A 26900-nucleotide genomic window follows, 5' to 3' on the forward strand; every position below is an offset into this window, starting at 1 on the left:
AGAATTACAGGCCTACAATATAAAACGCCAAATTTCTGTGCAAAATAATTGTACCGCTTTCAGCACCTAAAATCTGAAATAATCATACCGCCAGGGAGGTTAATACACACTTCTCTACAAGAAAAAACACATACCATGTAATATTCACAGCAGTTAGCAGAGAAAGTATACTATACATGGATATACATCTATGGTTTTGGGTTCATGCGTCTAAATATTATGTCATACTACAGTTTGCATATACAAGTTGTTTCCATTTGCAGTAATAGCAAAGTTTAACATAGGACACCTGACTATCAAATGGAATGATACATCTGTGTTCACTCTTTAAAATGACATGACACTAGAAATACAAATGGTTGTTAATAATAGAAAATATGTTTTGTTTCAAAACACAATACACACTAGAAGTATGGCACTTCCATTTGTTTCAGATTCCAGTTATTACACAATCCTACTTATGTCACTTACTATTATCACAAAAGTTTATAGCGACATCTAAAGACAAAGTAAAGTAGCCGACTGATACTGAAAAAATGACTCGTTCTATATCATAGTAAATATGTGGATGCCTGTACTGTTATTGACAACATATTGTTTTTATCAGAATTATTTTGAGAATTCATGTTTTAAGGCCAATAGAATTTTTTTTGTCCAATAAATCACTGAAGTTTTAACAGTTTAATGATGATTTACTAAAGAAGGGGTTAATAAGATGCTGTTCTCCCTCCCTTACTGGTATAATCATGATTGTTCTCTCCCACATTCATAAACATGCACATTCCAATAGATGAACATAGGAATAGCTATCTTATTGCAAGGATATTATCAGAAACCAAATGAATATCCTTGTCCTGGGGATATTATTTACAAGAAAACAAGACACCATCATTTTTTCCAATTTACTTCTTCAATTATAATTTTAAAAATTCCCATAAGCCCATATCCTGCATCAGAAGCATTGCAAATATAATGTAAAAAGAAATGTATGCACTGTAATATTTGGATTTATTATAATAATTTTAAATTCTGGCACATGTAAATGGTATGTAAGCAGCTAGCTCCACTGGGGTTGATTTACTAAACAAGTGGAGAATGTTCACTTTGCATCATTTTTATTTAGTTTGGTGAAGCTGTGCCTACTTTGAATACATAATCCAATGCATGGGGAATAAAAAAGAAAACAGGTTTTCCCTTACACATTATTTCTTTCTTTGGTAAATCAACCTCTCTGACCTCAAAGGAATCTTTCCATCTACACATGTAAAGGTGTATATTCTCACTATCACACTATGATCATTCAAGTACAGCTATGTCCTGGCGTGCATCGTGACAAATTATCCATACACTTAAGTCTAGTACACATGGGCCGATCGTCATTCAGCATTAGCCGCTTCAGTAGAAACATTCGGCTCGTGTGTGCTGCAGTCGGTCTGACAGAAGGGGCATGACTGAAAAAGGTCTGCCGATCGACTCCCGATCAGGCAGGCCGGTGTGTTCTGGCGGGAGGGGTATCCCTCTGTCAGGACACAATAGAACAGCAGGGGAGATTGCTGTACTAACACCGGATAGTTAGTCCATAGTACAGCGGCTCCTCCCGAGTCCTGCTGGGTTGAAAAAGAAAAAAAATTGTGTCTACTAGGCTTTAGGGGTTGATTTGCTAAAACCTTTGGAATGCAAAATCTGGGGCAGCTCTGCACAGAAACCAATCCGCTTCCAGTTTTTTTTTGGTCAAAGCTTAACTGAACAAGCTGAAGTTAGAATCTGATTGGCTACCAAGCACAGAACAGATGCACCAGATTTTGCACTCTCCAGTTTTAGTAAATCAGCCCCTTTGTCTATTTTAGGGTCATATTTACTAAGCAGTAAATTAGATATTCACCACTGCAGGTAAATCTTCCTTTTGTTTGTATTTTAAATTTCAGAGAATGATAACCATCTATTTTATTTCAGGGAATGATTAATGACCCATGAATTTTGGGTGAGTGTCACCATTTATTGTTTTATAAATATGACATGTTCTTCATTGTTTTATTTTACGGCTTTGCGACTAAACAGAAAATAGAATCAATTGTTTATAACAATGTAAACATCCTTGGTGGTATTATATAAAACACACACATCAGAAAAGTACTGCATTCAAATGTATTATTACTCAGCTCACACAGCTGCAAATAGGTATATAAAAGTGATCCATAACGCCTACCTTTTATACACAGCAAAAAGGTTAAAGCAAACCTGTTCTGTGGCTATTCAAGGCAAAGAAAGGGCTATTCTTTCATTTCCTATACCTCCCGAGAATATTCTTACCTTTCCTTCACTCCCCTGCTATACTTTTTAGCAACAAGAACTGAAGGAAATGGGCAGTCTGGGTACACAGGAGCATTGATTTATTCTATGTGACAGCGCTGGGCCAATCAGCTTTGCCACGCAGGAAGTCCATAGCCCTGTGGATGTTATGACTGCAGACAATCATATTATACAGTACAAATGAGTGTCAGAAAAGTGTCAGAATTCCTTATCTCTATACTGCGTCCAAATCAATGACTCTAAAGCCTTTGCATTAGCACGATGAACAGTAAAGTATTACTCTCAAAAGGCGAGGTCAGCAATGACAGCCCACATAATTCCCTCAAAACAGATATACTTTAAATGTCATTTTTTTTTGTTGGCATAAAGAACACCACTGCCTTCCTAAAACCTGGTCTCACAGTATTTTTGCAATAACAAAGTCCCCAAATGAACACTTCTCTGTTTAATATGGAAAGCTTTTGTTTGGTGTCACCTGCATAATTTGACACTTAAAATTGGCTACTCTTGTTTCTCCTTTGTTCTTTCTTTTTAATCAACCTATCTTCATGTTTGTTCTACACATGGTTTGCCAACCAGTAAAGTACAAGCCTATTAATAATGTAACATCTGTATATCTGTTTTGCTTTTAACTGCTTTGGACCATATACACATTTGTATGCCTTGAAAAATGTAAATAAAGATTAGAAGAAAGATGATTGTTGGGAAAGTAAATTAAGTGTGATGATATTATTTGTGTTAGTGTTGCAAATATTAAAACTAACAACACAAAGACACTTGCCATCTTGCTCTTTATAACTGATCACCTCTTCGGAATGAATAAAAACTCATACACTGAGGGACGCAAGAAATCATTCACCTTTTGGGTTATATTGCCAGCTGCAAGAGTATTGGGCACCAGGACACAAAAAGTATTGGGCACTAAGCCATCAACTGCTGAGAGTCTGTCTGATTCTGAGTCTCTCCAGTCTTCGACTGATGAGTTTGTCTCAGAGAAGTTGCAGTCTTCTGCCATAAGTTCCAAGGTAACAGAGATCACTTCAGCTCTTATTAATGCAGTGCACAAACTCTGAAACTAGAGGATCGGCCTGTTTCAGGTCTGTTGCTACCAGTGCTATCCCCAGATTTTCGTCCTTTAGAGCCCCTAAGGCCGCAAAGAAAGATTCTCACTGCACCTGCTGTTTCAAGTCTTCTTCTATGGAGATTGGAAACATCCTGCACATTGTTAGCTTCCTCCAAACACCTATTAGCCTTGCACCCATCTGAAGAGGAATTTGTTCAAAAGCAGCCTGCCCCCACTGTGGATCCAGCAGTATCCTGCTTTAACAAAGCTACCACCAAACCTGAGGTTCTGTCTTTAAGAACCCAACCAGTGAGTGGTTAGAAGCCCTCTAAAAGTTCTATTCTTGATGACAGACCCTGCCCTTTACTCCATCTTGGAGTGATCTTAAAAGTGATCTTGCCACTACTGCATTTAATCCCTTGGCCATTAAATATTTGGAGCAAATTGTTGTAGCTTTAAGCTGCTGGAAGTTTCCCGTCTCATGTCTCACATGGGTGTCATGTCTGTACACATGCAAAGGACACTTTGATATAAGTACTGGACTGTGAGGCCCTACTTCTAAGAAGATTTGATCTGTATTTACATCAAGCAACAATGTCTTTTTAGTTCTATTCTAGCACCCAGGCATCTGAGATGCAAACTACCCAAGTGTCCACAAAGCTTGACTGGTCTACAAGCGGTATCTAAATTCCTGTGTCACTCTGAAGCCCAGGTTTTGGAAAACAGACATCTCTGAATAGGTGATACCTACAATATTAAAAGCTAGGAAGTTTGTTTCCCACAAAGTTTATTATCAGACATGCAAGGCATGCCCTTGGTGTGAGTCTAGAGGCTTTTCCCCTAGGACTTTCTTCATGGGATGATTTCTACAGCTGGGTCTAGATCAGTGTTTGTCTCTCAGCACTATCAATGATCAGTAGGGATGACGACTCGAACATTGGCTGTTCGCAAGTTCGCTGAACAGCGAACAATTTGGGGTGTTCACAGCAAATTTGAATGCCGCGGAACACCCTTTAAAAGTCTATGGGAGAAATCAAAAGTGCTAATTTTAAAGGCTAATATGCAAGTTATTACCCTACAAAGTGTTTGGGGACCCAGGTCCTGCCCCAGGGGACATGGATTAATGCAAAAAAAAGGTTTAAAAACGGCCGTTTTTTCAGGAGCAGTGATTTTAATAATGCTTAAAGTCAAACAATAAAAGTGTAATATCCCTTTAAATTTCGTACCTGGGGGGTGTCTATAGTATGCCTGTAAAGGGGCGCATGTTTCCCGTGTTTAGAACAGTCTGACAGCAAAATGACATTTTGAAGGAAAAAACTCATTTAAAACTACCCGCGGCTATTGCATTGCCAACAATACACATAGAAGTTTATTGATAAAAACGGCATGGGAATTCCCCAAAGGGGGACCCCGAACCAAAATTAAAAAAAAAAATGACGTGGGAGTCCCCCTAAATTCCATACCAGGCCCTTCAGGTCTGATATGGATATTAAGGGGAACCCCGGACAAAATTTAAAAAAAAAAATGACGTGGGGTCCCCCCAAAAATCCATACCAGACCCTTATCCGAGCACGCAACCTGGCAGGCCACAGGAAAAGAGGGGGGACGAGAGTGCGCCCCCCCCTCCTGAACCATACCAGGCCACATGCCCTCAACATTGGGAGGGTGCTTTGGGGTAGCCCCCCAAAACACCTTGTCCCCATGTTGATGAGGACAAGGGCCTCATCCCCACAACCCTGGCCGGTGGTTGTGGGGGTCTGCGGACGGGGGGATTATCGGAATCTGGAAGCCCCCTTTAACAAGGGGACCCCCAGATCCCGCCCCCCCGTGTGAAATGGTAAGGGGGTACTTACCCCTACCATTTCACTAAAAAACTGTCAAAAATGTTAAAAATGACAAGAGACAGTTTTTGACAATTCCTTTATTTAAATGCTTCTTCTTTCTTCTATCTTCCTTCATCTTCTGGTTCTTCTGGTTCTTCTGGCTCCTCTGGTTCTTCCTCCGGCGTTCTCGTCCAGCATCTCCTCTGCAGCGTCTTCTATTTTCTTCTCCTCGGGCCGCTCCGCACCCATGGCATGGGGGGAGGCTCCCGCTCTTCTCGTCTTCTCTTCTTCTCTTCTTCTCTTCTTCATTTTCTTCTCCGAGCTGCTCTGCACCCATGCTGGCATGGAGGGAGGCTCCCGCTGTGTGACGGCGCTCCTCGTCTGACAGTTCTTAAATAACAGGGGGTGGGGCCACCCGGTGACCCCGCCCCCCTCTGACGCACGGTGACTTGACGGGACTTCCCTGTGACGTCACGGGGAATGCCACAGGAAAGTCCCGTCATGTTCCGTGCGTCAGAGGGGGGCGGGGTCACCGGGTGGCCCCGCCCCCGTTATTTAAGAACTGTCAGACGAGGAGCGCCGTCACACAGCGGGAGCCTCCCTCCATGTCAGCATGGATGCGGAGCGGCCCGGAGAAGAAAATGAAGAAGAGAAGAAGAGAAGAAGAGAAGAGCGGGAGCCTCCCCCATGCCATGGGTGCGGAGCGGCCCGAGGAGAAGAAGATAGAAGACGTCGTGGAGGAGATGCTGGACGAGAACGCCGGAGGAAGAGCCAGAAGAGCCAGAAGAACCAGAAGAACCAGAAGAGCCAGAAGAACCAGAAGATGAAGGAAGATAGAAGAAAGAAGAAGTATTTAAATAAAGGAATTGTCAAAAACTGTCTCTTGTCATTTTTAACATTTTTGACAGTTTTTTAGTGAAATGGTAGGGGTAAGTACCCCCTTACCATTTCACACAGGGGGGGGCCAGGATCTGTGGGTCCCCTTGTTAAAGGGGGCTTCCAGATTCCGATAAGCCCCCCGCCCGCAGACCCCCACAACCACTGGCCAGGGTTGTGGGGATGAGGCCCTTGTCCTCATCAACATGGGGACAAGGTGTTTTGGGGGGCTACCCCAAAGCACCCTCCCAATGTTGAGGGAATGTGGCCTGCCAGGTTGCGTGCTCGGATAAGGGTCTGGTATGGATTTTTAGGGGACCCCACGCCGTTTTTTTTTTTTTTTTGGCGCGGGGTTCCCCTTAAAATCCATACCAGACTTGAAGGGTCTGGTAGGGAATTTAGGGGGAACCCCACGTCATTTTTTTTTTATTATTTTGGCCGGGGTTCCCCTTAATATCCATACCAGACCTGAAGGGCCTGGTATGGAATTTAGGGGGACTCCCACGTCATTTTTTTTTTAAATTTTGGTTCGGGGTTCCCCTTTGGGGAATTCCCATGCCGTTTTTATCAATGAACTTCTATGTGTATTGTCGGCAATGCAATAGCCGCGGGTAGTTTTAAATGAGTTTTTTCCTTCAAAATGTCATTTTGCTGTCAGACTGTTCTAAACACGGGAAACATGCGCCCCTTTACAGGCATACTATAGACACCCCCCAGGTACGAAATTTAAAGGGATATTACACTTTTATTGTTTGACTTTAAGCATTATTAAAATCACTGCTCCTGAAAAAACGGCCGTTTTTAAACCTTTTTTTTGCATTGATCCATGTCCCCTGGGGCAGGACCTGGGTCCCCAAACACTTTTTATGACAATAACTTGCATATTACCCTTTAAAATTAGCACTTTTGATTATTCATGTTCGTGTCCCATAGACTTTAACGGTGTTCGCGTGTTCGAACGAACTTTTTTCCTGTTCGCATGTTCTGGTGCGAACCGAACAGGGGGGTGTTCGGCTCATCCCTAATGATCAGGTTTCTGCCCATCCTATCTTGTTTCAGAGACTGTTGGCCTCTCACCCTTTGATTAATGTCTTTGTACAGGAAGTTTCTCATGTAACTGCATTCTAGTATTCTCTGCACTTCAGCGACACACCCACAGAGACTACACTCACCCGCCCACACTTTTCAGCCATCACCTTTGGCAGCGTATAAACTGTCAAGGAATTCTCTCTGGTTTTTGCATAGGAACAAGGTGGTGTTGTGGCTCAGTATTGCCTTGTGACCTAAGGTAGTCTTTTTATTTCACCTTACCCTGAACATCATTCTTCCATACCTCTGTCTCAAGTTCAACAAAATAAAATTTCTCTCCATTGTCTAGATGTGACTCAAGCTGTGAGAATGTAACTCTCAGCGACTTCTTTGTTTATTAAAGACTGATCCACTTTTAATCATTCCAACTGTCCTCAAAAGGGTGTCCTGGCATCTTGTTCCACCATCTTTAGGTGGCTCAGAAAGGCTCTAATAGATCTTCTTGTTTTTTTTTCAGATTTGCTGCCACCTCATCTTCTGTTCACATGTTCTGTAAACTCTACCAGCTGGATGTTTCAGCCTTATCTGATGCCAGTTTTGGGCATATGGTCCATCAGGCAGCTCTTCGAGTCGTTGTTTGCTGTTGCCATCCTTCAGTTGAAGTGCTTTTGGGTATCCCAAAGATGAATGACTTCCTGTGCCCCTCAATAGATGGGAAAGAATTTATGATTTTTTTGCTCACTATTAAATCCTTTTCTTGAAGCCTATTGAGGAGCACAGGCCCCACCCCTCTGTTTATGATCATGCACTCCATACTGCTTTGCTACAAAACTGAGGCATGCTACTAGTAGTAGGAGCTATTCTAGGCTGGCCTATCATTTTTGTTAGTTTGGCAGCGCCAAATCCTTTTAGATGTGCCAGTATAACCTGAAGATGAATTATGTCCTGTGTAATTGTTATAGGACAGAATAAATATGGGATATGCAAATCACAACTGTAGAAAAGAATAATAACCAATAACAATTTTTTTTGGCCCATGGACTGCATTGTGATAAATATCACCAGAGAAATATGGACCTTTTTTTGTTCTATTTATTCAGTAGGCTTACATTCATATGTAATAGAGCATTCCTATTATTTATACTGAGACATAAAAGTCAAGAAGATGTAATGCCATCACAAATGACCAACACTTTCCTGACTTTTGATAATAAATTGGTTTGCAGCTAAAGCCGGGCCTCTAACATTTTAATTAAGGCAAAATAATATATCTGAGTTCCCTCAGTGTTCCTGGCTAGGGATGAGCTTCGAGTTCGAGTCGAACTCATGTTCGACTCGAACATTGGCTGTTCGCAAGTTCGCCGAACAGCGAACAATTTGGGGTGTTCGCGGCAAATTCGAATGCCGCGGAACACCCTTTAAAAGTCTATGGGAGAAATCAAAAGTGCTAATTTTAAAGGCTTATATGCAAGTTATTGTCATAAAAAGTGTTTGGGGACCCGGGTCCTGCCCCAGGGGACATGGATCAATGCAAAAAAAAGTTTTAAAAACGGCCGTTTTTTCAGGAGCAGTGATTTTAATAATGCTTAAAGTCATACAATAAAAGTGTAATATCCCTTTAAATTTCGTACCTGGGGGGTGTCTATAGTATGCCTGTAAAGGGGCGCATGTTTCCCGTGTTTAGAACAGTCTGACAGCAAAATGACATTTTGAAGGAAGAAACTCATTTAAAACTACCCGCGGCTATTGCATTGCCGACAATACACATAGAAGTTCATTGATAAAAACGGCATGGGAATTCCCCAAAGGGGAACCCCGAACCAAAATTAAAAAAAAAAAATGACGTGGGAGTCCCTCTAAATTCCATACCAGGCCCTTCAGGTCTGATATGGATATTAAGGGGAACCCCGCCAAAATTTAAAAAAAAAATGACGTGGGAGTCCCTCTAAATTCCATACCAGACCCTTCAGGTCTGGTATGGATTTTAAGGGGAACCCCGCGCCAAAAAAAAAAAACGGCGTGGGGTCCCCCCAAAAATCCATACCAGACCCTTATCCGAGCACGCAACCTGGCAGGCCGCAGGAAAAGAGGGGGGGACGAGAGTGCGGCCCCCCCTCCTGAACCGTACCAGGCCACATGCCCTCAACATTGGGAGGGTGCTTTGAGGTAGCCCCCCAAAACACCTTGTCCCCATGTTGATGAGGACAAGGGCCTCATCCCCACAACCCTGGCCGGTGGTTGTGGGGGTCTGCGGGCGGGGGGCTTATCGGAATCTGGAAACTCCCTTTAACAAGGGGACCCCCAGATCCCGGCTCCCCCCTGTGTGAAATGGTAAGGGGGTTCTTACCCCTACCATTTCACTAAAAAACTGTCAAAAATGTTAAAAATGACAAGAGACAGTTTTTGACAATTCCTTTATTTAAATGCTTCTTCTTTCTTCTATCTTCCTTCATCTTCTGGTAGAGCAGCCGTTTTCATGCACATCGCTGAATTGGGACCAGGCTGAGGTAAGTATTGGGGGGAGGTCTGTGGGGAAAGCTGCATACTGCAGGTTTTTTACCTTCAGCCTTTAGAACCACTTTAACTTTGCCATACCAAGGACCTTTTATTATAACAATTAAATGTATATCTAAAGCAATGTTTTAACAAAATTCTATGATCTCTGCAGTGTGGTCTACCCCAAGTGTGAACAATATAATAATATAAATATATATATATATATATATATAATATATAATATATAATATAATAATATAAAATAATATATACTGACTGACCGGCATTTGCTATTACAAATCACAGTAACTCCAAGCCAAAAGCAACATTTCTTAACTGATTACATTTTATTTTGAATGTTATTTATAGCTGATGATAAGCATACTAATATTGCAATATCAAAAATATAGCATTAATAATGAAATTCTGTGGAAACAGCAGACCAAACTCTTTATCTACAAACAAAAACCTGTATCTTTTAAGTCATGACCATGCATGGATTTTTTTTCTTACAATAAAAATAAATTCCCAACTTACTCCATATAGGAAGAAGGCCGAGAACTACCAACAACCTGTGATTAGCCATTTTTAACTATTTTTACAGAACTCTGCAGGAGCAGCTAGGGCATTTTTGAGCTTTGGTTTGTTGTTTTCATTGCTTTGAATTTATGACCCCTGCAGCACATTTGGTTTGTAAAACTGTACAATCTGAGTAACATATGGAAAGTGGTTGAAAAAATGAAGGTTAGGTCTACCCAAAATTGGCATTTTAGCCAGGGACAGTTTTGCCACTAGGCCACATACTTGGCACTAGCCAAAATACTTGGCATAAATTGCAGGCATTTGTTCAGAGACTACTTTGAGTTTTTTTCTGCAGATGCTGTAGCACCATTAGTGCAGCTACTGCCTGCCATGCTAGAAGTGAACCTTGGATAATCATTAGATACAGAATCTGGGACACTTGTTATTAATAGGCAGCCACATTAATTCAAAGTCAAGTCTTGCTGCATGAAGATATCTGACAGGTGAGGACACGGAGTGGTATTTTTATATGCAGGCGGTCAAAGCAGGTGTATTGAAGTTGTGATGATGCTTTTATCAGTCACTCTGTCCAGAACAATGGCTCTAGAAAATTCACACATCTATATAATACATTTTACACACACTTACATCAAGATGTCCAAATGTTTTTTTCTTTCATTGCTATAAATCATCTTTTCCTGGCAACAGCCAGACTAAAGATCCTACATTATCACATTTATTGACTCTACATACTACTGCTTCTCTCACTCCACTCTGATTCTTTCCCTGCAGACATGTTCATACTTGCATCAATCTGGAACTGATTGTATCTCTATCACTGTGCACTGATACCTGCTTTTGTCTGTACATTACACATTGCTTCCCATGTGGGCATACCTGTATGTTGTTTCTGTCACTATGGCACTTGTTGGGGTTGATTTACTAAAACTGGAGGGTGCAAAATCTGGTGCAGCTGTGCCAGGAGCGTTACTAGAAATCACAGGGCCCCATAGCAAAATGTTGTATGGGCCCCCCACAAAAAAATGGCGGGGCTTTAATTAAATAGTGGGCGTTGCTCAAAGGGAGTGTGGTTCAAGTCTGATATGAATGAGGGATGGAGGAAGGAAGGAAGAAAGGAAAGAAAGAAAGAAAGAAAGAAAGAAAGAAAGAAAGAAAGAAAGAAAGAAAGAAAGAAAGAAAGAAAGAAAGAAAGAAAGAAAGAAAGAAAGAAAGAAAGAAAGAAAGAAAGAAAGAAAGAAAGAAGGAAAGAAAGAAATGACAACAGGCCCAGATCCTACACCACAATAGCAATATATGTATTCCAGAAAGTTTAACAATCAACAGATAAAGATACTCCAAACACCTGGTGTTGGCGCTTTAATTACCCTCACCTGTGCCTAATGCTGCAGTACCAGTGCCCAATGTGGCCTGTGTGTTCCCAATGCAGCGTGGCCTGCCCGTCCCCAATACAGCCTCACCTGTGCCCAATACTGCCTCACCTGTGCCCACTTGTGCCCAATGCAGCATGTCCAGTGCCCAATGCAGACTCACCTGTGCCCAATGCAGCCTCACCTGTGCCCAATGCAGTGTAACCTGCCTGTGCCCAATGCAGCATGTCCAGTGCCCAATGCAGCCTCACCTGTGCCCAATGTAGCCTCACCTGTGCCCAATGCAGCATGACCTGCTTGTGCCCAATGCAGCATGTCCAGTGCCCAATGCAGCCTCCCCTGTGCCCAATGCAGCATGACCTGTGCCCAATGCAGCATGACCTGCCTGTGCCCAATGCAGCATGTCCAGTGCCCAACGCAGCCTCACCTGTGCCCAATGCAGCCTCACCTGTGCCCAATGCAGTGTAACCTGCCTGTGCCCAATGCAGCATGACCTGCCTATGCCCAATGCAGCGTGTCCAGTGCCCAATGTAGCCTCACCTGTGCCCAATGCAGCCTCACCTGTGCCCAATGTGGCCTGCCTGTTCCCAATGCAGTGTGGCCTGCCCATGCCCAATGCAGCCTCACCTGTGCCCAATGCAGCCTCACCTGTGCCCAATGTGGCCTGCCTGTTCCCAATGCAGTGTGGCCTGCCCATGCCCAATGCAGCCTCACCTGTGCCCATCTGTGCCCAATGCAGCCTTACCTGTACCCAATACTGCCTCACCTGTGCCCAATGCAGCCTCACCTGTGCCTAATGCAGCTTGCCCCGTGCCCAATGCAGCTTGACCCGTGCCCAGTACAGCCTCACTTGTGCCCAATTCAGCCTCACCTGTGCCCAATACTGCCTCACCTGTGCCCAATACAGCCTCACTTGTGCCCAATGCAGCCCAATGCAGCCTCACCTGTGCCCACCTGTGCCCAATGCAGCCTCACCTGTGCCCAATGTAGCGTGACCCGTGCACAATGCAGCCTCACCTGTGCAGAGGAAGAAGGCGAGCCAGTGGCAGAACTACCGGGGAGGATGAAGAATGCATACTGCAGCCCTCAAATGGCTGTTGGCAGCTTGGGGCTGCCTCAGAGTGTGGGGGGCAGTACCGCCCGCACGGTCCCCCATCCAGGAGAAGTGAGGAGAGGAAGAGGCGAGCTGTCCATACGAGCAGAGATCTGTAAGAGCTTTCATTTGAATTCCATGTGTTCCCGGTGCTCCCCGTCACATAGCCCCACCTCTTGGCCCTGCGCCTTTGATGACGTCACATGTCCCGCATTGGACCGGCGTTCTGACTATCAAAGGCGCCGGGCCAAGAGGTGGGGCTATGTGACGGGGAGCCTCGGGAACACAGGGAATTCAAATGAAAGCTCTTACAGCTGAGCTCTCTGCTCATACGGACAGCTTGCGTCTTCCTCTCCTTCCCCTGGCTGGGGGACCGTGCGGGCGGTGCTCGCCCCCCCGCAGTATACATTCCTCATCCTCCATATGGGCCCCTCTCGGCTGCAGGCCCCATAGCGAGCGCGTGGCTCGCTATGGCGGTAGTTCCGCCACTGAGCTGTGCATAGAAACCAATCAGCTTCCATTTTTTTGGCTTTGTTACGCCCCTTTCACACGGGGCTGTCCATTTTTACTACTCCGTTTGCTCATCGGGGATCGCTCCGTTTATCCCCGCTGAGCCGGCGGATGACAAGTCCATCTCTGCACGCTGTGCAGGGACGGACCTATCAGAGAGTCCGCTCTCCCCTATGGGGGGATTAGAGGATTACAGACCGCCTGTCCATTTTCATCCAAACTGATCTGCCAGACGGATGGAAAATAGGACATGCATCCGTCTGGTTTTTGTGGATCGGGGCGGATCGGATGTCAGCGGACATGTCACTGATGACATCCGACGCTCCATAGAGCTGTATGAAGCGACCGTTCAGATTCACCTGAAAAAACTGACAGGCGGATCTGAACGTGTGAAAGGGGCCAACAAGCTTAATGGAACAAGCTGAAGTTAGAATGTGATTGGCTGCCATGCACAGCTGCACCAGATTTTCCACTCTCTAGTTTTAGTAAATCAACCTCACTGTGTCTCTGTGAACGTGTTTAATTATCATTTCATGAAAAGTCATTGATTAAATGTTTATTTATACCTTCTTTTGGCCATTCTATTTCTCAGCACAGGTTACTATTGTTTATTCTACTGCAGTTAACTATTTATTTTAAAAACGACAGAAACACTGATGAAAAGTTTCCGATTTCCCATAAACAAACATGTCCATTCATGTGTTTATAAGGACTTGATTTGGTTGTATGTTGTAGACATATTTGAAGCATCATGTAACTAAAAGTTTGAAAGGTTTAAGTCCAAAAATAAATCTACCCTACCTAATGGATATACATAAGCTTGTATTTTTTATTTCTTCTGGGGGAAATAATGAGTTCATTGCATTGCATCTGGGAAATGATGGAAACTTGCAAACAAAATACTCCAATTAAGATCAAAAAAGTCAAAAAATGTCAGTGGGGCTTTGAATGTACTGTAGATAAATTGTACATTACATCTACACATCTAAAAGTGGATTGACTGTGGCTTGCACAGCATTATAGTTTGTGGACACAGTCCCGGTACATTTTCACTTACTCTTCTGTTCTTTAGATATTTCAATATTTAGCTATGATCATGTAATAATTATACACTAGCCTTTATTTTACAAGTTGTCCATAAGACGCTCAGTGAGTCCATTTAGAATGACCTTCCACAAAGTCTGTACGGCTTGATGAGTGTCTACAGAAGGCAAAGTGCAGCCGGGGATCAGCAGTAACCGCACGCCTTTCTGCAGCACTGTCTGCTTCCAACAACCGCCTCTTAGAGCTTCAACTAAACTAAAGGGCGCCTTTAAAAGCAGTTGATTAACCCATTTCTTGTGGATTGTGATGAAAAATTAATTTTCTAAAAAATAACCGGGATTCATAGCAACTGTAATAAAATAAAAATGAGCTAGGATACATTTCAAAGCCCTTCACGAAGGTTAATACTAAACTATTATGGTTCACCAAAAATGAAGATAGAATTGCTTGGTGCACTGGATATTTTATTATTACTAAAATACAGGAAAAGTTATATGTCCTAAAATACACGCTCATCGGCCACTTTATTAGGTACACCTGTTCCATTGCTCGGTAACACAAATTGCTAATCAGCCAATCACATGGCAGTAACTCAATGCATTTAGACATCTAGACGTGGTGAAGACCACTTGCTGAAGGTCAAACTGAGCATCAGAATGGGGAAGAAAGGGAAATAAAGTGACTCTGAGCGTGGCATGGTTGTTGGTGCCAGACGGGCTGGTCTGAGGATTTCATAAACTGCAGATCTACTGGGATTTTCACGCACAACCATCTCTAGGATTTACAGAGAATGGTCCGAAAGAGAGAAAATATCCAGTGAGCGGCAGCTGTGTGGACACAAATGCCTTGCTGATGTCAGAGGCCAGAGGAGAATGGGCAGACTGGTTTTAGATGATAGAAAGGCAACAGTACCCCAAATAACTGCTCCTTACAACCAAGGTATGCAGAATATCATCTCTGAAAGCTCAACACATCAAATATTGTAGATGGGCTACAGCAGGAGAAGACCACACCGGGTGACACTCCTGTCAGCTAAGAACAGGAAACTGAGGCTACAATTTGCACAGGCTCACCAAGATTGGACAATAGAAGATTCGAAAAACGTTGCGTGGACTGATGAGTCTCGATTTCAGCTGCGACATTCAGGTGGTCGGGTCAGAATTTGGCGTAAACAGCATGAAAGCATGGATCCATCCTGCCTTGTATCAATGGTTCAGGGTGGTGGTGGGGGGTGTAATGGTGTGGGGGATGGGGTATCACCGGTTCAGGCTGGTGGTGGGGGTGTAATGGTGTGGGGGATATTTTCTTGGCACACTTTGGGCCCCTTAGTACCAATTGATCATGGTTTAAACACCACGGCCTACCTGAGTATTGTTGCTGACCATGTCCATCCCTTTATGACTACAGTGTCCCCATCTTCTGATGGCTCCTTCCAGCAGGATAATGCTCCATGTCACAAAGCTCCAATCATCTCACCACTGGTTTCTTGAACATGACAATGAGTTCACCTTTGGGATGTGGTGGAACAGGAAATTTGCATCATGGATGTGCTGCTGACAAATCTGCAACAACTGCGAGATGCTATCATGTCAATATAGACCAAAATCTCTAAAGAATGTTTCCAACACCTTGTTGAATCTATGCCATGAAGAATGAAGGCAGGTCTGAAGGCAAATGTGGGTCCAACACAGTACTATCAAGGTGTACCTAATAAAGTGGCTGGTGAGTGGATATTCCCCATGCATATAAAGCAAATATAAACCCTTTGATTCTTGTGATCATTTAGAGTTAAAAGTAAATCCTACAGGTAGGGTTGACTGGAAACTCTGACACACTCTGGCATATACTGGCACACTTTTCAAATAAAGAAGAATCATGACCACTAGGTACGGGCCTTGATTCCTCCATCTACACACCTGAGGTGAATAGGGGAAACGTCACCACTGTGCTTTTGTATTTTGATGGGGGGGAGACTTACACTGATTAGTGCTGCCGGTTATAGCCAGCGGAGCTAATTGAGCACCAAAAATCTGACTTCTGTACAACCATCCTGCCCATACATAGACATACAGAAATCTGGCCGGTCCCTGCACAACTGGCAACATTTTTTTTTAGCCTGAGCATCTGATAAGATGATTCTAAGTTAGATGCTTAAATTGCTACCAGCTATAACAAATGTACATGCAGATTCTGGGAGTGTCGTACCTTCCGAACCAAAACATACATGTGCAAACGGCAATTATGAAATGAAATGTATGTCAAGCCATAGAAACCAGTTTTCAATTTATGTTAGTCATAGTGTAACCAATTAGATTCTAATTATTGGTCACTATACTTTGCACACTGGATTTTGCCTTACTACATATTGCTAGATATATATCCTCTCCTGTTTTGTGCTTTTACTTGCCTGGATATATATATATATATACAATATAGTGTATATATGGCATAACTGAACGGAAAGGCTGAAGGGGTTCAGGAATGCTATATAGAGCTATGATGTTTGCAATAGTTCAAATAACAAAGATCCATGCCGTTTTTTTTGTGATGTGGATGTTTCGTTGGTAATTTGCTCTTTTTCTCTTATTGCTCTATTGCAAGAGTATGACACTTGTTACCTTCAGAAACAAATATATAGTCTGTTCGAGCAGCCAAACAAAAACTTTCTTGAATTATGCTGCAAGAAAAGATATCTAATACCATACTGGATACCCTAGACAAATTCAAGATAATCTGGGAACCTTGGGCAACCCTCATTGGACACCCCCTGTATGTGTAGACGATAGGCCATGATTGTGGTTCCTTTTTGGACGGCCTCTAACTTCCTTCCCTCGGTGGTCTCCTGTGCACTTCCTTCCCTTTACTCTTTACGTTTAGCTAATCTCTTCGGCCCTCTCCCCCTCTAACCTCGTCTGTTCCTCTCCTCTTCTTTCTTTCCTCCTTTCACCCTTCAGCTTCTTCTTATTTCCACACCATCTCTTCAGGCTCTCTGTATTTTATACTATTTATGGTATTAGCCTAAAAGTTGTTCCCGGGGTAGATCCCGGGACAGGGTTTTCCCCTGTTTATTAAACGCAGTTGGTTATAGTCCTGTTTAATGGACTACGGTTCAATCTACCTTGAGAGAGTTCAATCCTACAGATCGCCTCTTTGATTACTTACAGATTGTTTAAGTATGATATTATTGTAATATTCATCTGTATTTTAGATACAATTCCCCTTTTCTAATGTTCTTTGTCCTTTTGCTAGCCTCTTTTCTCTAAAGATTTCCTCACATTAGGTAACGAAGTGGGCATGGGGATTCCCGGCTCGCCAGAGCAGTTAGTTCCTAGAAGGGGCTCTGGCGGTGAGAATTCCTAAGTCCATAGCGACTGGTTACTTTATTTTTAATTTTATTATTGTCTTTTCCTATTTACTCTTAAGAAAAGGGTACATGAAGATTGGATGTAATCACTCTTTGTAATTGCTGTACTATTATTATACCATGTACACGGTGAGCGTTTTGCTCTTATTTTTTTTCCTGCTCGGTGTATTTTCTTGATTTTTTTCAATAAACTTTATTTTAAACTTAAAAAAAAAAAAAGAAACAAATATATAAACCCTGACTCATGGGCCTATCAATACCATCCCTATCATTTTTCTTCCCAAATAATGGATCGGACTGCTAGGCGTGGCAGCCCTTTTTTTAACAACCTTTAACATAAATAAAAAGTATCAAATATAAACAGCCAAAACTTCCCAGGGAACGATCTTTGGATGTCCACTAACCAAAATCTTATCTAAGTAGCTGTGGGGGAGATTTACTAAAACTGGTGCAGCTGAACATAGTAACCAACATGGGCGACCCATCCATTAAGGGTGCACTGGCGCTACTTCCCCTGTCCATGCGTCCAACCCCTTTCAGGACATCAGATGCTTGGATTCCAATGGGGGGGGGGTGTTTTTTGAAGTACCTGATTCGAGCCAGAGGCTCTAATAGGCTTCAAAATAGGGTGGGCTTGAGGCGCAGAGAATGAGCTCCGAGCCCATCCAGGTGTGTTACAATAGTGAATAAATATTCACCATTATACCACTGATCCTCCTCCCAGCCAATCAGGAAGTGGGTCGTGAGACCCGTTACCTGATTGACTGAAAGGACAGACGATCCTATTGGATGCCTAGGAGGAGGGAAGGAGACGCACGGCCGCCATGATGGACGAGAGGACTTGCCTGCACGATGCCTCGGCCAATGCCCGCTACCTGCCACCTAGATAGGGTGGGACAGCGAGCAGGTGGAAGGGGCTGGGGTGTTAGAGGTGCTGCCAGCCACCGTGGGGGGGTTGTTGTTTGCAGCCCCCCCCCAAATAAAACCCACCAGCCACTGGTAACAAATCAGTTTCTAACTTCAGCTTTGACAATAAAAACTAGAAGGTGATTGGTAACTATGCACAGCTGCACCAGATTCTATGTGCACCAGTTTTAGTAAATCTCTCCTTGTACGTATATCATGTTACACAAGCATTGTCTGTCTGTCGGTAATCATTTTGTCTCTACCCTACTCTGTAGCTAGGGAATGATCAATGTATTTGGTTCCACCCTTCTTCTTCATGCTTTATCCTCCATTCATCACTTGTACTGTATTCTGCTGGACATGCTTTGATTTTTTTGACCTATCTGATGTTCATCTATTATGATCTGCACAAATTTGGATTAAAGTTTTCTATGATCTGCAAGATTTCGTTTGGATTTAGTCGCTGTCTGCCAAGTTATGGAGACTGTAAGTTAGGCTAGCTCACCACATCATGGTTAAAGTGATCACACTTTCAGTGCTTAGATTACAGAAGCAGAGCAGTGTAGATAAAGTAAGTAACGAGGAATTAGCTTTTCACATGATTGGATAACTGAAGTGAATATTCAGATAATTTATTGCGTGATGATTCCTAAATTTTTTAGTAAATAATCATTATAGCTGTGATGTGGAAGTTAGAAGGGGGAACCGGTGAGAACAGCATGAACACACATAACGACTCTCGACTGTATAAAATTCTAATGTTTAGCGAGGAACTGGATGTACCTCCTTACATCAAGAAATGGGAAAGGGAATTGGGGATACAATGTAGTAATCATGTGTTAGGAAAAATTTAGAAAATGCTGCATACCTCCTCAGTTAGCACAAGGATGACGGAAACAAATTTTAAGTGCTTGGCAGGGTGGTATGCGACCCCAGACAAACGTAGCAAATTCTAACCGAGAAATCTAGGGATTGTTGGAGAGGGTGTAAAAATATTGGCACAATGGCCCATATATGGTGGGAGTGTCTCACCATTAAAGTGTATTGGAAGAAAATGATATGCCTAATAAAGGAAATTACTAATAAGACTATAAAGGAAGACCCATGGATCTGCTTATTCCATGGGACAGAGGAGGCAATTAAGCAATATCAAACATCAATAGTACCCACCTGGTCTACTCTACTATACCCTGGGTCGCACGCAATATACAAGTCTATTTTAAATGTTAACGATCTAAATGTTTTTTCATGTGTGTATTATTACTAATTAATAAACTTTTTTTGCTATTTTAAATCCTCCTTTCCCTCTTTGTATCATTTGACCTTAGCACCGTTATAATCCCTTATCCTTACATCCATTAGCTATTTAATTTCTCTGGGATGAGGTGCTGTATCCAATTGTACCATCTAGCCACCACCATATGTGCCTAAGTATCAAAGCTTCAATGCTTATTGTTCTTTTGGCTAGATTTGGTCCCTCGTACTTATATTAAATACCCCTTCTATTATTTTCCTCATTTTTTAGAGCCATCCAATCACATATACCCTTGTAGGCACCCGACCTATTTAGTAATCTAATTATTTCCCACGGCTATCCCTATCTATTGTGTTAAACTATTGTGGTAAACTTATGTTTCTTATGTTCTATGTGTATCCTTAGTGCTGTTTAGAGATCTATCAATTGTCGCCATGGCAGACTTCTGTGGAGAGGCCTGGGAGGGCCTCATGACGCGCATCCAGGCATCTCAAAATGCTTCTACTATAACTGACACTGAACTGGACAGGGCATTCATCAGACTACAACGCCTTTTGGAAAAAAAAGTCAGAATTTACTGGCACAAACTCTATTTTGAAAAATATGCAGAACATAAGATCATTCCCTGGGGACTGAGAATACAACTATTTCCCAACATCAAAAAAATTAATGATTCATTGAAGGCATCTTGGGAGAGCAACCTCCGATCATGCTCCCTCAACATGCTTTCCATTCTATGCAATGAATATACCACCGAGTTGGAACAACTTGACGTTGCGATCAACCGGTGGTACACAGACCATGCACAAGGTATGTCTTCCCCCAGATATAGCAAACGGGATAAGACCCTGCAAGCTCACCTGGAGGAATACACACTTACAACAATTAACGATAAGGAAAGCAAATTTTTAAGAGATTTAGCCGCCCACGAAAATGGCTATGCCTATAAGTGGGACAACACCAAGGAAACCAAACCTAGAAATAAGCCCTTTACTTCCAATGTACCTACTTCTAATAACCATGCTTCTAACACCTTGTCTGCTTCCTTTTCATCCAGCACCTCCACTGTATACCAGGATTTGACACAGGAACAACTGGCTAAAAGAAGAAAAGGCGACTTATCGGCCACGTCCTCGGAATCACTCCACCGCACGCTTGGACCCACTCCTCTTTCTCATCCACCCACGGCGCACCCCAAGACTTCTCACGTGTCCACTCCTTTCACCAAAGCACAATCTAAGTCGGCAGTGATATCAAAATCATCCACCATCAAGGCACTTTCGGTCACACCGGCACTTCCTCACTCCCAAACGCACACTGTCACTCGGAGGGTAAGTGAACCCACAATCACTTCCATGTTCCCAGCTAATGCATTATTATCTGTGGATCCCAAACTCGCACCCATTTTTTTAGGACAGGGCCAGGACTCCCCTTCGAGCCCAACTCCCAACCCACAAGTACAAATCTTGGGGACTCACGAAGATCATCCACCCCTGATGTAATTAACCTATCATCAATCCCACTAAACATGGATCAGATCCATGTACTCCAACTCGGCCTTACCTTCTGCCCATCCAATGATTTCGACAAATTTGCCCTTATCAAAGACATTCATCTCTTTGCACGCAAATTGCTGTACAAAGTGATCTACGACAAATCTCACTCCAGCGCAGCGCCTCTCCAAGCAACAAGGTCCTCTCAACAGGTCCCCACTTTGGCCGAAATACAAGCCCTCGAGGAGCTGATGTCACTCTGGGAGGAGGGCGACACTGATGGCGATGATCTCCTGGACCCTTATGATTCCGGGGTCGCCGCCCTTGGTGTCTCCTTCCCCCCTCCCACCTCCTTTAAACCCAAATGTACTAATTTTCCAAACCTATCCACGAACCCCAATATTTGGGCTTTTGTACAACAGGTCACCACCACCATTGAAGGGTTAAATTCCACCTCTCCCTCATCCTCCAATTTAACTCCGGCCCTGACCAAAGCTATTAAATCCCTTCAAAATCATCCAGAACTGATCATCAAGCCAGCCGACAACGGTGGCAACGTGGTGGTGATGGATGTGCCCTTTTATGAACAAATGTGTCTCGACATCCTCAACAACCGTGATTGGTATAGACCAATTTCCAAAACACTTATCGACCACTACATATCCGAATACCAACAGTTGATATTCGGAGCCTACCAAAAGGGCACCATTGATTCCAATACATGGAAGTTTCTCAGTGTCAGGGAACCCACAACTCCCACCTTCTATTCTCTCCCTAAACTCCATAAATCCCTTGATCATCCTCCGGGCCATCCAATCGTGTCCGGACGACAATGTCTCACTGAATCTGCCAGTGCACTGGTCGACAAATACCTGGCACCCCACGTAGCTGCCTTGCCTTCGTACATCAAAGACACTATCCATCTCCTTCGGATACTTGAGAGTCAATCCTTACCACAAAACACATGGCTGGTGGCCCTAGACGTGCAAAGTCTATACAACATTATTCCACATAACAGAGGCATTTCGGTGATTGAAGAATTAATTTGCGAAAGAGGTCCCAAGTATGACGCATACGGGGACTTCGTCTTAGAACTTTTGAGGTTTATACTAACACGGAACTACTTCATGTTTGGTTCCTCCCACTACCTCCAGGTGCAGGGAGTGGCTATGGGGACCAAGTGTGCCCCTGCCTATGCCAACCTGTACCTGGGGGGGTGGGAGAGGAAACTATTCGACCCGGCCCATTCCAACCCTTACCTGTCCAAGGTCATATCCTGGTACAGGTATATAGACGACATACTGCTGTTTTGGTCTGGTACCAAAGATGAACTTGTCTCGTTTGTCCAGTACCTCACCCAAAATACGTTCAACCTTAAATTTACCATGGAGTGCAGCCAGTCGCAGATCCATTTCTTGGATCTCCAGATAGGTCTGCACTCCAATGGTCAAATTTATACTGCTCTTTACCGTAAGCCCTCTTCTGGCAATAGGATACTGCATGCCCACAGTGCCCACCCTAGACCTCTCCTTAGAAGTATCCCGTTCAGCCAATATCTTAGGATAAAAAGAAATTGCACCCTTGAGGAAGACTTCTTCAAGGCAGCACATGAACTTTACAATAGACTCTTAGACAGAGGTTACAGCCATTCTCTTTTGAAAAAAGCCTTCAACAAGGCAAAGAAATTAAACAGAAAGGACCTTGTCTTTTCTGATAAACCACTAGACACCAGACAACCGATACGACTTATTACTCAATTTTCAAACCAACATACTCAAATCAAACATATTCTTAACCAATTCTGGCCCTTACTAACATCAGATCCCACAATTGCCAAATATGTAAAAACATACCCGGACATTACATACCGTCGATCCCCTTCACTTCGTGATCGACTTATCAATAGTCATCACGTGACTGACACTTCACATAGGCCCATTGCCACAGGGACATACCAATGTGGCAAATGTGACATTTGTGCCTTTGTCACCAATTCCAAAGTAGTGACCCTGCCTAATGGAAACACTCACACCATTAGACATCGGGTAACCTGTGCCACCGTAGGAGTCGTCTATTTGGCTCAATGCCAATGTGGCTCATATTACGTTGGCAAAACCAAACGTCCTTTTCAGACTCGTATCCGAGATCACATCAAACCGCTACATAAAAACACCACTACCACCGCCATCAACCGGCACATCGCTGCCCAGCATAATTTTGACCCCCATGTTATTTTGTTTTCTGCACTCGAACATGTTCCTTCACATGTTAGAGGCGGTAGCATAGATAATAGATTACTACAGATTGAAACAAAATGGATCCACATATTAAATGCCACTAATTTTCCTGGACTTAATGAACACATAAGTTTCAAGCCCTTTCTTTAAAACCTGTATTTCGACTAGCTATACTTGCAAATATGCTGTGTATACCTACCTTTAATGCCTACCCTCTAGTCCACGTCGTTTTTAGTCTTCATTTTGTCTTCGTCTTTTTTCCCCCTCCTTCCCCGCCCCATCCTTCCCTCACTTTTCCTTTCTTATTTTTCTTTCCCTACGGCCCCGCTTCCCCCTTTCTTTCTTTTTTCGCTCTTCTTGTCTTTCACTCTCCTGCCATGGCTACAACTGTGGTTCCCTTGTACAGTCCTCTTATATCATTTCTACATTATTATGATTTATGTTATCAGCTTCTGTCAAAATGCATCTTCCTTTATACCTGATCTAAATAATGCCTTATTTGCTATTTGGACTTGTGTTAATTATTATTGCTAATCGATGCTTGAATTATATGATTTATGTATCAATATACCCTCTGTAAACATACATACTACTTTTCTCAACCTCTTGTCACACAATTTTTCTATTACAGGCCCGTCTATGTAACTAGGACCCTGTGGTTCTCTATGTTGATTACACACTTTGTGGCTGGACACTGTGTGCCGATGCACAGGCATATTCCCGCTGTCCCCATGGACCCCTGTGGACTGTCGGGCTAGTGGGGGTTTTAGCTACCGTATCCTGTGTCTCCGCCCACTTTTTATGCACCTAGGTGGGTTCCATCCCCGGATCGCATTGTTTCCCTGGCCCTCCGGCATCCTTGCGGGGGGGCGTGGTCGTGCCCCCCTTTGGGGGGTGTCTCGCCAGCGCTGTTCGTGCCTGTACGGACGCCCGGGGCAGATCATTCTTGTCTGCCCTGGGTGTCCGTGCTTTGCTCGCACTTTCCGGCCCCCCTCATTCCATCGGCTGATGGGGAGTGACGGCGCCCTGGTACCTCCCATTCCATGGCGTTCTGTCCTCTCATTCACCACGCGTTGGCCGCTATGTCTGAGCATGCGCACGCGATGCATGTCGGAACCTGTAGTTCCGAGGCACCGCGCTATGCGCACGCGCGGACGCCCTTCACTCGCGTCCGCACACCTGATCATTATTTGATCAGGTGTGGGGGGTACATTAGTAACCGGCCAGTCCCTCAGTTCACATGCCGGACGAGGGACGTGCCTGCATATGCTCCACACACAGCAACCAGGTAATTCTTGATCCTCACTACATCTACAATACCTTTTGAATTTTACCTTCCATTGAGTCCTCAATCATTCCCTTTAGGAGTTATCATCTGGGAGTTACCAGCTACTTCCTCGGCAATCTTCAATACTGACCTTCTATGAGCTACATTTTCTGCTACACGGCTGACCAGGTAAATCACTCCCTGCCTTTTCAGCAGTTCCATTGTTCCCTACAACATAGCCTTTGCTGTCCTCACACAGCCCCCCTTCATCTATTTCTCTTTAGGATCCACTGCACTTGCTGCTTCTCCAAAAAGACTCTGTCTTATGCATCTGACCCTATAAACACCTTAATCAGCCATTTGTTTGGCAGTGTACTCCAATAAGTAAGTTTCCTTTTGGAATTATTTTTCTTTCCATTTCTATGATGACCATCAGGTCCATTTTTAAAGCAATACTCATTTTCCCTTATAGGCCACTTATTAATCGATTGCCAACCCCGTCAACTGCCTGGCTGTGTGTGCGCACTCACCTACAGGCACCTCGAGCCTCTTGCAACTTACTGTTTTTAATTAATAGTGTGAGTCTTTTATATATATATTTTTTTTCTTTTTTTAAATATATGTATTTTCCCTACTTTATGTTACCGATGCACAATTGCATCATCTCTAGTATTCCTTTAAACGCAATGTTTAATCTACATCGAATATCTACTCACCTATTTCTAATGCATTCCTTTGCCAGGTCTACTGTGTGCCCCCTGCAGGCACATTACACGGCGCGGCCTGCCCCTTCCCCCCCTGTGGTGACACTTTTCGCGCCCCCCCTGGGTGTCAGTCTTTCAGGTATGCTTGCGTTACCGGAACCATTGGGGCCACTTATTTGCATGATTGTCCAGCCACAATACTTTATTATTCTACTGTGTATTAAATATTGTATTGTTAAATATTTCTGCTCATATGATGTTTTCTGTATCCCTATGTACAGACCTCTTTGTACCCACTTTGAGCTCTTATTCCCTGAGGAAGCCAATGTCTTGGCGAAACATGTAGGAAACCGAGCCCCTATCCCAACGGCCATCTCCACCTGGCCTACTCTACTATACCCTGGGTCGCACGCAATATACAAGTCTATTTTTAAATGTTAACGATCAAAATGTTTTTTCATGTGTGTATTATTACTAATTAATAAACTTTGTAATTTTGCTATTTTAAATCCTCCTTTCCCTCTTTGTATCATTTGACCTTAGCACCGTTATAATCCCTTATCCTTACATCCATTAGCTATCAATAGTACCCATTTTGTTGGACACTGCCAAGAGTCTGATTCCAAAAAAATGGCAGGAGCCCGAGAGCCCTAAAATTTGTGAATGGTTGTTCTGTGTAAATTAAATTTACATAATGGAGAGTGAGGAGGACTCGGAAGAAGAGCCTGAGGAAGGGACTAAACCAAAAGATAAATGGGCAGGGTGGCGAAGGTACAAGAACACCTGGAGCTATGTGGAAGAGATTACTTGCTAAAGGTTAAACAGGTACAAAATAAGGGAATTGCGTGAGGGAATCAGGTTTTTGAATTATACTATAGTAACTCAGCAGGATTGGGAGGGGGGGGGTGGGTATTTTTCTATATCGAGGGCTATTAATGAAGGATCCAATTTATATGTATGTTAACATATGGATTTTTCTATTTTGAGAATATAAATAAAGAATTTAAAAAAAAGAAAAAAAAAACACACATAACGAATGTTATAAAGCTGACAAAATCTGTCCATAAGGGTCTCCAGATAATGCTGCCCTATTCTCATTCTCTCTCACTCTCCCTTCATATGAGCCATGATCCAATGCACATCAAGTATACAATTTTCTGGAATTAATGCACAAAGTCTGCTGGGCACCACTTCCATGATGCACAAAAAGGTGGCACCCCAATTCAGTTACACAACAACTGGAGCATCAAATACACACCTATGAATGACAGGAATCAGCACTCAAATTTAACAAGGTTAATTTACGTCATGATGTTTCCTCAGTTACAAAAAAACCTGGTCATAGTCTCTTTAGCAGTACATTCCATCTAAGGAAATAAAGCCAAAAATGTTGTAAAAAAAATTTGTTTTAAATGTGGGCTTGATTAAGGTTTGGAAAAACTGTCAGAGTTTTATTGATATACATGGCTTCTATATTGAGATTTCCCCTCACTTTTCCTTGTCAAAAGAAGTTTATTGAG

General features: G+C 43.2%; 1 protein-coding gene across 1 annotated transcript in view; it reads right to left on the reverse strand.

Annotated features, from left to right (window-relative positions):
* Positions 1–26900, reverse strand: part of LOC141130067 (uncharacterized) — a 587573-nt gene that overhangs the window by 526109 nt on the left and 34564 nt on the right.

Source organism: Aquarana catesbeiana, linkage group LG02 (assembly GCF_042186555.1).
Source record: "Aquarana catesbeiana isolate 2022-GZ linkage group LG02, ASM4218655v1, whole genome shotgun sequence".
NCBI lineage: Eukaryota > Metazoa > Chordata > Amphibia > Anura > Ranidae > Aquarana > Aquarana catesbeiana.